Raw genomic sequence first — 12,500 nt, forward strand, 5'->3', positions numbered from 1 at the left:
TTTTCTTCCTTTTTTTCCCTCCTAACCCCTGGTGTTGGGGATTCCAAAATAACCATTCCCCCCGAAATACTCTCTATTTACCAGGTAGACTTTTCCTTCTTACGGGTGTGGGATTCCGGAACCATTTCGATCCATTCTTGCCCTTTGGAAACTGGAAAGGTCCACAGTGAAAACATGTGATGTTCCAGAGGGAATGGTCAGGGATTGCGTAAATGGGTCAGGAGAGAGCTAGATCTTTGTAAATTTGTAGTAATCATACAAATTAGAATTCTTCATTTCCTCACCCCCTCATCTACCTGGAGTCCAACAAGGGGAAGCTATAGTTGGAGCTCAAAATCTCCAAACAGCCAGAGGGAGGAAATATACACAGTATATTGCAGTACTGATAGCAGTTGTGGGCTTTAAACCGACTGAACAGTGCATGCTTGACCCTAGCCATATTTGACCAGCCGATTGCTGACCAGGCCTGATCAACCCAAACCCATTAACCAAATAGAGGACCAAAGAGGTGGGGTTGTTAGCTGCAGGGCACAGGTGCAGCATCACTCAACCTCCAGGAGTCCTGTCTCCTGGTATATGGGATCCACGCACGGCAAACATACATGGGAGAGTTCCCCCTGGTCCAAGAGGGAATGAACCAGGGATGGGTGCACCATCCCCTTCATGGGCCTTGATACACCAGTAAGCCATTTGTTTCATCCCTCACTGGTGACCCCTCCAGTATGGGTAGCCCTCTGGTCCGGCTCACCAGATTATTGGGACCCCAAGCCACCCCCACCATGGCAAGGCGGCTTCTGTTAGGGGGGCTACAGTTCTGGGGGATCCCCCATTGTGGTTAACAAGATTGTGGTCGATCTCCTTGGACACTGTACTTTTATCACTATACAATGTCCATGGAACCAGAGATCCTCATTCTCTGGAATCTAGCAAAGTCCCAAGAAGGAGGCTGTTCTCGTGCTGGATCTTCTCCTGAGTCATGGGGCCCATAGACATCTCATAGACAGCTCAATCACAGCCGGATATGCATTTAAAATCGCCCGAAACAATGCATATCTTGCTGGGGGCAATTTTCTGCCATGCTTTAGAGTCTGGTGTAGAACGCCTCTTTCACATCGAATTTTCAAACATCAGTAGGAGCGTACAAGCAATAAAAGACATGAAGCCCAAAAACATGCTTCAGTCTCAGTGCATAATATACTCATCAACCGAGGGTTGGGAAATCGGCTGGAGATGACTTGGCTATTCCTTTGGAGGTGATGGCTATCACTGCAGCCCGACCAGTAGTAGGTGTACCCACCCATATTGATCCCGCTGCTGCCCGGTTTCCACCTCTGAGAGGGCAGCCACCTCAATCCCAATCTCTCCAAGTCCCTTGATAGCAGAAGTAACCGCTCATCTTTCCACAATATATATATATATATTATATATATATATATATGTATATATATATATATATATATATATATATATTTATTTATTTTTTTATATCTATATACATGTATATGTATATATGTATAGATACATATATTTGGGTATGTGTGAATGTTATATATTGGTATTTTATGGTGTGTAATATCCAGCATTAGCAAATGGTTAGGGATCAGACTAAAGACATCATGCCCAAACTGTTCAAGAGTTTGGGTCATGGGAGCGAGTTTTTCCCCTGGCAAGGGAAAAATCCCGGGAAAGTCACATGCCAGTAATATAAAGGGTATGCATATGTAATTATATTAATAATTATAATATTTATATATATATATAAAAATATATAAATATATTATAATATATGCATGTATTCATATTGTAGCTATATATCATTTGGTGATGTGAATGTGTGTTTCCTTATATTACACATATATAGCTTGAATATATAAATAAAATTATAATATATAATAAATAAAAAATATATAATATATATAATATATTAAAATTTTTTGGTTGTTTTTGGGTTGTGTGGTGTGTTTTTTTTTGTAATACATAAAGACATATTATTATATAAATACTATAAATATATAATATATATATATAATAATATATATATTATAATAATATTTATATAAATATACAACACACACACACAAATATGTGCATATATTTACCATAACACACAATGATTTTTTATACATATAAATATGCTATATATAATTCTTCTATTGTATAAACCCTTTACATATAACTTAATATTATTAATATATATATTTAATATATAAATATAAAGAAAAAATATATATATAACGGGAGGTTATGTTTGAGCCCCCCCGCAGTCACAGATGTACTTATTGTAGTTTTTTTTGGATGCTTGGAGCGATACGTGAGGGTTCCGGTTTTTTTCCACGGAAGTGCCCGGGGTTTCTTAAGGTAATCATTTTCTTATTTTATCCGGGGTCTGGGCCACACTGCTTTGGGGGGCTTGGCCCCCCAGTGGTTAGGTAGGCAATGCCCAAGGGAAAACGCGCCGATGACTGGGAACCCCCGAATCAGATTGCCGCCTGACAGCTTGAGTCCCAGCTCTAAACATCGGGCCCCCGCGGCCACTTTTATTTTTTAAAAATTTTAAAATAAAAAATTTTATATATATTATATTTTATATTTTTATATATATAATTTATATTTTTATATTTCACCCCACACACAACACACACACACAAAAAAACACACCACAAAACCAAACCCCAAAAATTATATATTTTATATAATAATATATAGTATATATATATATATATGTTGTTGGTTTGTGTGTGTGTGTGTGTGTGTGTGTGTGTGTGATACATAACAGTTATATATATATTATAAAATATATATATATATATATATATATATATATATAGATATATATATAATATATATCCTCTCACATGCAAAGAAAAAAGAAGTTTGGGGAAAGTTCATGGCGAAAACAACTCATATGATCTGGAAATTTTTGGCGTGAATGCAGTTAGTCCCTGTGTCAAAGAATTATTGGGAAAGAAAAAGATCATGATAAAATGTAGGGAAGAAAATCATGAAAGACGTGTAGGACTGATTACTTATTCGACCAAGTAAAAAAACGAAAAATATCGGTAAATGTTCGATCCTGTCTCCCTTTTATGTTTACCGTTTCTCTTATGATTATTACTGATTTATAATTGAGAGGCAAGGGGAAGGTGTAAGTTAAATTTAACCGTAGAACTTGAATAATTTAGTAAAAAGAATATCCTGTCATCTGATATTTATTATTGCAATATTAACTCATTATAATATGGCAACTGTATTATCAGATTACAGAATAAAAGAACTTATTTAACACTGTTTTGCCATGTATCTTGGCAACTCAGAAAGAGGAATCAATTCAGTCCACGCCCACGAGCCTAATCCCTTTGTATGCTACTAACATTAAAATTAGTTAAGTCATATGTGCGTGGGTTGAATAACATAGCTTACTACACAGGATTGCATGAGCAATGCTGCATCCATTCCTCCATCGCTTAGTGCTGCCTCACACCATTTATCAGAGACTGGAATTTATCAGGATTAACGGCAAATTACGAGCGATCATTCACGATGCCGATATTGGAAACAGGATATGAAATCTGAATTGGTGCACATTGCATCATTTATATGAAGTGATTTTTTTGTAAGTTGCCGACAGATGTGATCTCGGGTAAAACAGGTAAGAGGGGCGAAGAGAGAAAGTAGATAAAAAGTAGGAAAGGGCAGGTAGATAATATAGATAAAAGTCTTTCTCTTATGATCTGCTTAATTTACAAGCATATACCTATCCTCCTCTCTTATCACACTCACTTTATTTTCGCTGCTTTCCTATAACATGAGGCACATTATCCCACTTACACTGTGTCTTATATATGTACTAGAGACGTATGAAAAGCCATTATTAGAGATTTAAAATGAAGTCTGAATGCTACGTCTAAAAAGATTTATGGATGGAGCCGGGCCCTCACGCGCAGAGACAGGCATGGTCCCTGTTGAATACGTTAACATGCTTTTCAGGATTAAAACCGGTGTGATATATCTGGAAATATGTCATTGTTTCATGGATATAAGTTAAACTGCCTCTGTGTCTTAGAATTTTTGTTAGACAATTGTGACATATAAAGAAAGTCCGCTGAGTCATTGTCCAGATAAAAAAACCGCTAAATGATTACTTTTTAATTTGGGGGGCTAAGAAACACTGATCGAGGGGACGAGGTGAGGCTTATTTCACGATTTTACTGTTTGGAAAGGAGTTTATTACAGTCTGCGTGCGTGCGTGCGTGTGTGTGTGTGTGTGGTGTGTGTGTGTGGGGTTTTTGTGTGTTTTGTGTGTGTGTGTGTGTGTGTGCATGTGCATGCGTGCGTGCGGGGCGCCGCTTGTGGTTTTCTGCTTTGTGTGCACCTTCCCGTTCTTGGTCTTTTTTCAGCTCTCCAATCGAATGTGGATCATCAACGGTAATCAAAGTCTCATTGCACAACAGGGCCCTCTCTGTACTCCCCGTTCTGTAGGGTTTAAAAAGGTGGGAAAATCCGGCACAATATTGGCACAATCATTATCTATGAATCTATGATTTGACAACTTGGAAATAATGGAGTGGTTTTTGCAATTATTTTGTATTATGTTATAATTTTTATTGTTATTGGGGATTATATCATTATTTATTATTATTATTATTATATTTTATTATATTATTATTTTTATTATTATTTTATACTATTATTTTTATTATTATATTATATGTTGTTGTTTATTATTGTTTTGTTACATTATTAGTATTATTATTTTTATTTTATTATTTAATTATTATTTTTAATTATTTTACTATTTATTATTTAAGTATGTAAACTTTCATTGGGAATAAAAAAAAACTTACAGATTTTTCATATCTGAATTGCTCTTTTCATAATCCATAATCATAATATTCTCTCAGAATATCTGGTTGATTTTGTTTCTTTTTTTAATCTGTTCTTAAACTGTTGCCGTATTTTAAAATATGTATTGATGTATGACATTCTTTCGTTGCAAAATGCGTAGCTACCGCTCTCTATCTTCCTTTCCTTCATTTTTCCCAAAACCTTATCTGGGGGAAAAGGATAAATATTAGAAAAAAAATCCCAAATTGATAGTATATGGCTACATGTACTCCTGAAAAACATAATGTTTTAGAAAAAAACATAATACAAAACTAGATTATTGAAAGTGAGACTACAGTTTCGAAATCCACCTGGATTCCATCTTCACGTCTGAAGAGGGAAAGGGAAAGGAGGGGGTATAAAAGAGAGAGAGGAGAGGCTCTCTCGGTGGGCAGAGGGAGACGAGGATCCTCTGCCCCCCGGGACGTCTTCCTCCAGCGATTCGTCTGTTGTGGAGTTAATTCCTTTTTTTCCTTATAAAGCTGCTGCCTAATTTCAACTTGAACAGGGTTTTCTCCTGCGATAGTCCCCTTTGCTTCCCATATCCTCGCCTTCTACCGTATGTCGGAAACCCCGGCGCATATTTCCCCCCGATCCTCCGACCTGATGTGACCCCCCTCTGCTTCCGTTGTCTGTCTCACCTGCCCCGTGTTACCGCGTTGCTCTCCTCTCTTCTTTTATACCCCTCCTTCTCTTTCCTCTTCAGACCTGAAGATGGGGAATCCAGATGGATTCGAAACTGCAGTCTCACTTTCAAAATCTAGTTTTTTATTGTGTTTTTTTCTTCCATTTTATCAGCATGGGAAAAGTGTTTTGCTATTCAACATAATGTGTCTATAAAACCGTTTTCTAAAACACCAAAAATCCTATAGAAAATATTCGCTTCGTTTTTTCGAGAACATTTCCGAGGGGTTATCAGATATTAATAATCAAGGAAAGAAGCCTTCCTTCTCTCTGTCTTTATTTAATTGTTACCCGTTGCAGATGGAAAGTGTCTCTTTTCTCCCTCTATCACTTGCACTCGCTCTCTCTTTTTCATTTCTTGTGTGTTCTCTGTCTCTCTCTTTCACATACGTTGCCATGTGTGGTTATCGTGTTGGCGGTGTTGAAGTGGTCGTTAGCGAGAAGTTATGACTCGTTTCAGCGTTCCACTTTCCACGCAACAAGCAGGTACCAAGCAGATTTCTTTTATTTTTATTGTAAGAAAAACACATCGTAGAAACAAGTTCTTTATATGAAGTGATAAATAAGCTTTCTTTTTTTTTTGAAAATCGTTGCACTGAAGATTTCCTTTTTTTTTTTAATATCTTGTCAAAGGTACTATCTCACGACCAAAGGTTAGGTGACACCGTTATAGTCGCATCAGCTAGATTACGAGAGCCAGTGTGGGGGGCAGTTAACTTAGTCAGTTTCCCTTAGTTTTATAACATTCGCTGTCAGATAAATAGCAAGGGAAAAAAAAGGACTGCTTGTACAGCCTGTCATTTTTTTTTCTATTGGGACAGAGTTCGTTTAAATTTAATATTAATGTTATTTTCCCCTAATAGATAAATTCCGTTTTTGTAATTTTTCCGATTCTTTGCTAATGATTTCAAAGCATTTTTATATTTGGATTAGAGAGTGAAAATAAGGGCTCCTGAGGGAACAGTGGATATCCCTGAAATAAACTACAAATTTAATTGCAAACACAAATTTTAAAACGATATATGCAAATAATACAATATACAAGAAAACAAACACGAGTACGTAATCGTAATGAAAATGTTTTGATTACTGAATGAAAGGGGATGTGTTGAGATATTCATGATCTTAGAATTTTTAATTCTGTAATAAACCCCAAAGAGAAATAGTTAGTGGTTGGGTGTTGTGTGTGTGTGTTGTGGTGTGTGTGTGTGTGTGTGTGGTTGGTGTGTGGGGGGGTTGTGTGGGCTTTTGGTGGTGGTGGTGTGTGTGTGTGTGTGTGTGTGTGTGTGTGTGGTGTCGGTGAGAGGGAGAAGAGGAGAGAGAGAGAGAGAGAGAGAGAGAGGAGGGGAAAAGGGGGGGGCGGGGGATGATAAATTGCCCCATTTAAAACCAAATATTTGGGTTTGTGAATTTGGTAATACTTTTGTAAAAATGTTACACAACACCTATAACACACAACACAAAAAACAACACACACACACACACACACACCAACAACACACAAACCACAAAACAAACAAAAGCATAAAACACACACACATGCAACAACACATCGACAAACCCCAAACAAACACACAAAACACACACACACACACACACACAAACCCCACCAACACAAAAAACCCACACACCAATGAAAAATATTTCTTATTCAAACTTTCACCGATCAACTGTTCATTTTATTTTTCTTTGCTTAAAATTTGTTTTGGGATTTTTTCTTCACCAGTGCTGGGCTTTTTGCTTTTCCTTTTGTTTACAGCACCCACCAGGGGCGCCAAATTAAGACTCTAGTCAAAAGATAATTGTATAAAAACTTAAACTAAAATATGATATATTTTAAACTAAACTTTTTTATTCAGAGAAATATAAAAATTATGTAGAAATCACTATTTAAATAAATCATAAATTTTCAATTAGAATAGAGACTGAATTTTAACTCTATCTAACCCCCCCCCCTTCCTAAAAGAAGCATTAAACGAAAAAAAACATCCCATTTTCCTTTTTGAAAGGTTTGAAATATGTCGCAATATTTTTCAAAGGGATATCCCTAATTTTTCCAGCTATTTTACTTCAAAAGATAAAGGGAAATTAATATCAATTATTTTAGAGAAGGGTTTTAATAAGTGATTTAGCTTTTTTGATTAGGCCAAAAATGAAGGAAAGATGGCAACATTCCAGACTAAAAAAGTATGCATTTACATAAAGTATTGGGGGGGATTGGAATAGATGGTCATTATTTCCCAAGGGAGACGAAATTAAACAGAATTTTTGTTCGTCTCCCTTGGGAAAAATAAAAAAGACCATCTATGTAAATCCCCCCCCAAAAATTTTTGAAGTGATATTCTTTAGTTGAGAAGTTGCACATCTTTCCATTCATTTCGGCCATAATCAAGAAAACACTTTAAGAACCCGTTCTATCAACTATATGAATTGTTCCCCTTTTTTTAAAATTGAAGTAAGAATAGGGACGTAAAAGTTTGGGAATCCGTTAGAGAAAAATATTTGGGGAAAATTACAAAGCCACTTCAAAGAGGAAATGGGAGATTTTTGTACGTTTAATGACTTTGTTTAGGAAAGGGGGGGGGGGAGGATAGGGTTTAAATCAGTCTTATTTTAAAAGAATACAAAGTATTATATTTAAAATGAAAGGTTACAAAAATTTTTTTATTCCTAGAAGAAATGTTTAGTTTTAAAATAATCATATTTTTTGAAGTTTTTTTACAAATACATTGAATTGGTTGTAATTGAGGCCCCCGGGGCTGACGTAGAACAAATGGAAAAGCAATAAGCCCGCATGGTGAAGAAGGACCCAAAAAATAACAGTTAGAAAGCAATGATAAAAAATTTGATAACAGTAATGAAAAGTAAATTTTAGATAAGAATTGATTATATACTTGGTGTGTGTAGGTGTGTGTGTGTGTGTGTGTGTGGTGTGTGTGGTGTGTGGTGTGTGGGGGTGGTGTTGTGTGTGCGAGTGTGGTGTGGGCGAGTGTGGTGGTTTTTGAGTGCGTGGTTTGTTAGTGGGTTGTTGTTGGTGTGTGTTTTTGGGGTGTGTATGTTGTGGTGGGTGTATGTTGGTGGTATGTTGTAGGTAGTTGGGGTTTTGTGTTGTGTATGCGTTTTGCGTGTGTTGGTTTGTGGGGTGGGGTGTGTGGTGTGTGGTGTGTGTGTGGTGGTGTGGGGGTGTTATGTGTGTGTGTGTATATGTTTGTGAACATTTTTAAAATAGTCGGTTACCAAATTTACAAGAGCGCGAAAAACTGTTTGTGGTTGTAAAGGGGCAATTATCATCTGCCCCCCCCTTTTTCCTCTCTTTCTCTTCTCTCTCTCTTCTCTCTCTCTCCTCTTCCACACAGAACAACACACCACACAACACAACACACACAACAACAACAAACACAAAACCAAAACACACCACAACCCCACACAACACCAACACAAACACCAAACACACAAACACCCAAAATACAACACAACAAAACTATTTTCTTTGGGGCCCTATTACAGAAAATAATTCTAAGATCAGAATTTTTTCAACAATGTCCCGTTTCATATCAGTAATAAAAAACCCTTTTTCTTACGTTACGTATCGGTTTTTCTTGTATATTGTATTATTTGCTATATCGCTTTAAATTTTTGGGTTTGCAAGAAAATTTTGTATTTTATTTCAAGGGGTACCAATTTAGGAGTCTTTTTTTTCACCTTATACCAAATATAAAAAAAGCTTGAAAATATTAGCAAGGGAAACGGAAAAAATTTTAAAAAACAGGAATTTACTATTAGGAAAAAAAATAATATTAAATTTAAACGAACTTGTCCAAAGAAAAAAAAAATGACAGGCGTACAAGCATGTCCTTTCTTTCCCTTTTATTATGACACGAAAGTTTTAAACTAAGGGAAACGACTAATTTAAAATGCCACCACATGGTCTGATATCTAGCGAGCGATAGTAACGGGGTCCCCCAACCTTTTGGGCGTGAGAAGTACCCTTTTACAAAGATGATAAAAAAAAAAAAAAAAAAACATCAGTGCAAAAAGATTTTTAAAAAAAAGAAAGATTTTCACTTTTATTAAAGAAGTTTTTCGTGTGTTTCTTTCAATAAAAAAAAAGAAATCGCCTGGACCTGTTGTTGCGTGGAAAAGGGAAAAGACTTAGAACGAGTCAAAATTCCGCTAACGACCACTTTTAAAACCGCCCCAAAACTGAAAACCCCAATGGCAACCCTTGGAAGAGAGAGACAGGTCACACAAGAAAAGAAAAAAAAGAGAGCGAGTGCAAGTGATAGAGGGGGAAAAAAGACCTTTCCATCTGCAAACAGGTAACAATTGAATAAAGACAGAGAGAAGGAAGGCTTCTTTCCTTAAATTTATTAATATCTGATAATCCCGGAAATGTTCTCGAAAAACGAAGCAAATTTTTTTCTATAGGATTTTGGTTTTTTAGAAAACGGTTATAGACACATTATTTTTGAATAGCAAAACACTCTTCCATGCTGATACAGGAAGAAAAAAACAATACAAAAACTAGATTATTGAAAGTGAGACTGCAGTTCGAAATCCATCTGGATTCCATCTTCAGGTCTGAAGAGGAAAGAGAAGGAGGGGGTATAAAAGAGAGAGAGGAGAGGCAACCCCGGTAACACGGGGCAGGTGAGGACAGACGAACGGAAGCAGAGGGAGGTCACAAACAGGTCGGAGGGATCGGGCGGAATATGCGCGGGGTTTCCGACATACGGTTTGAAAGGGGGAGGATATGGGGAAACAAGGAGACTATCGCAGGAGAAAACCCGCTGTTCAAGTTGAAATTAGGCAGCAGTTATAAGGAAATAAAAGGAATAGACTCCCCACACAGACGAATCAGCTGGGGGAAGAGTCGGGGGCAGAGGATCCTCGTCTCCCTTGCCCACCGAGAGAGGGCCCCTCCTCTCTCTTTTTACCCCCTCCTTTCCCTTTCCCTCTTCAGACGTGAAGATGGAATCCCGGTGGATTTCGAAACTGTAAGGGCTCACTTTCAATAAATTAGTTTTTATTATGTTTTTTTCTAACACATTATGTTTTTCAGGAGTACATGAATAGCCATATACTATCAATTTGGGATATTTTTTTTTAATATTATCCTTTTCCCCCAGATGAAGGTTTGGAACAGAAGAGAGGAAAGGGACAGATAGAGAGCGGTAGCTACGCATTTTTCAACGAAAGAATGTCATATCATCAATAATATTTTAAAAATACGGCAACAGTTTTAAGAACAGATAAAAAAAAAGAAAACAAAATCAAACCAAGATATCTGAGAGAATATTTTGATATGGATTATGAAAAGAGCATTCAGATATGAAGAACGTAAAGTTTTTGTTTATTCCCAAATGAAAAGTTTACAAACTTAAAGTAATAATAAATGTAAAATAATGATAATAATATAATGATAATAATAATAATAATAAAAATAATAATAATAATAATAATAAAAAGAAACAATAATAAAATAATAATAATAATAATAATAAATAATAATAATAATAAAATAACAATAAAAATTTAATAATTATAACAATAATAAAAATAATTGCATAAACCACTCATTTTTTTCCAAGTTGTCAAATCATAGATTCATAGATAATGATTTGCCCAAATATTTTGGGTGCCGGGAATCTTCACCTTTTAAGCCTACAGAACGGAGGGAGTACAGAGACGGCCTGTTGTGCAATGAGACTTGATTTCCGTTGATGACTCAAATTTGATTGGAGAGCTGAAATAGACCAAGAACTGGAAGGTGCACAACAAGATGTAAACACAAGGCGCGCGCGCACGCACGCATGACATGACCACACACACACACACACACACACACACACACACACACCAAAACACACACACACACACCACACGCACGCACGCACGCAGACTGTAATAAACTCCTTCCAAACAGTGAAATCGTGAAATAAGCCTCACCTCGTCCCCTCGATCGTGTTTCTTGCCCCCAAATTAAATAAGTAAATCATTTAGCGGTATTTTATCGGACAAGAATCAGCGGACTTCTTTTTATGGGCACAATTGTTAACAAAATTCTAAGACACAGAGGCAGATATACTTAATCCAATGGCAACAAATGACATATTTCCAGATATATCACACCCGGGGCTTATCCTGAAAAGCATGTTAAACGTATTCAACAGGGACCATGCCTGTCTCTGCGCGTGATGGCCCAGGGTCCCTCCATAAATCTTTATGACGTATGCATTCAGATCTTCATCTTAATCTCTAATAATGGCTTTCATACGTCTCTAGTACATATATAAGACACAAGTGGTAAGTGGGATAATGTGCCTCAGTGTTATAGGAAGCAGCGAATAATAAAGTGAGTGTGGATAAAGAGAGGAAGGATAGGTATATGCTTGTAAAATAAGCAAGATCATAAGAGAAAAGACTTTTATCTATATATATCTACCTGTCTTCCTACTTTTTATCTACTTTCTCTCTTCGACTCTTACCTGTTTACCCGAGATCACATTCGTCGGCAACTACTAGAAAAAAATCACTCATAATAAAGTGATGCATGGTGCCACAATTCAGATTTTCATATCCTTTTCCAATATCAGGCATCGTGAATGATCGCTCGTAATTTGCCGTTAATCCTGATAAATTCCAGTCTCTGATAAATGGTGTGAGGCAGCACTAAGGCGATGGAGGAATGGATGCAGCATGCTCATGCAATCCTGTGTAGTAAGCTATGTTATTCAACCACGCACATATTGACTTAACTAATTTTAATGTTAGTAGCATGACAACGGTATTAAGCTCGTGGGCGTGGACGAATTGATTCCTCTGCTGAGTGTGCCAAAGAGACAACGGTCATAAAAACAGTGTTAAATAAGTTCTTTTATTCTGTAATCTGATAATAAAACAGTTGCCATTTATAATGAGTTTAATATTGG

This window comes from Penaeus monodon, chromosome 41, assembly GCF_015228065.2.
Source record: "Penaeus monodon isolate SGIC_2016 chromosome 41, NSTDA_Pmon_1, whole genome shotgun sequence".
Taxonomy (NCBI): Eukaryota; Metazoa; Arthropoda; class Malacostraca; order Decapoda; family Penaeidae; genus Penaeus; species Penaeus monodon.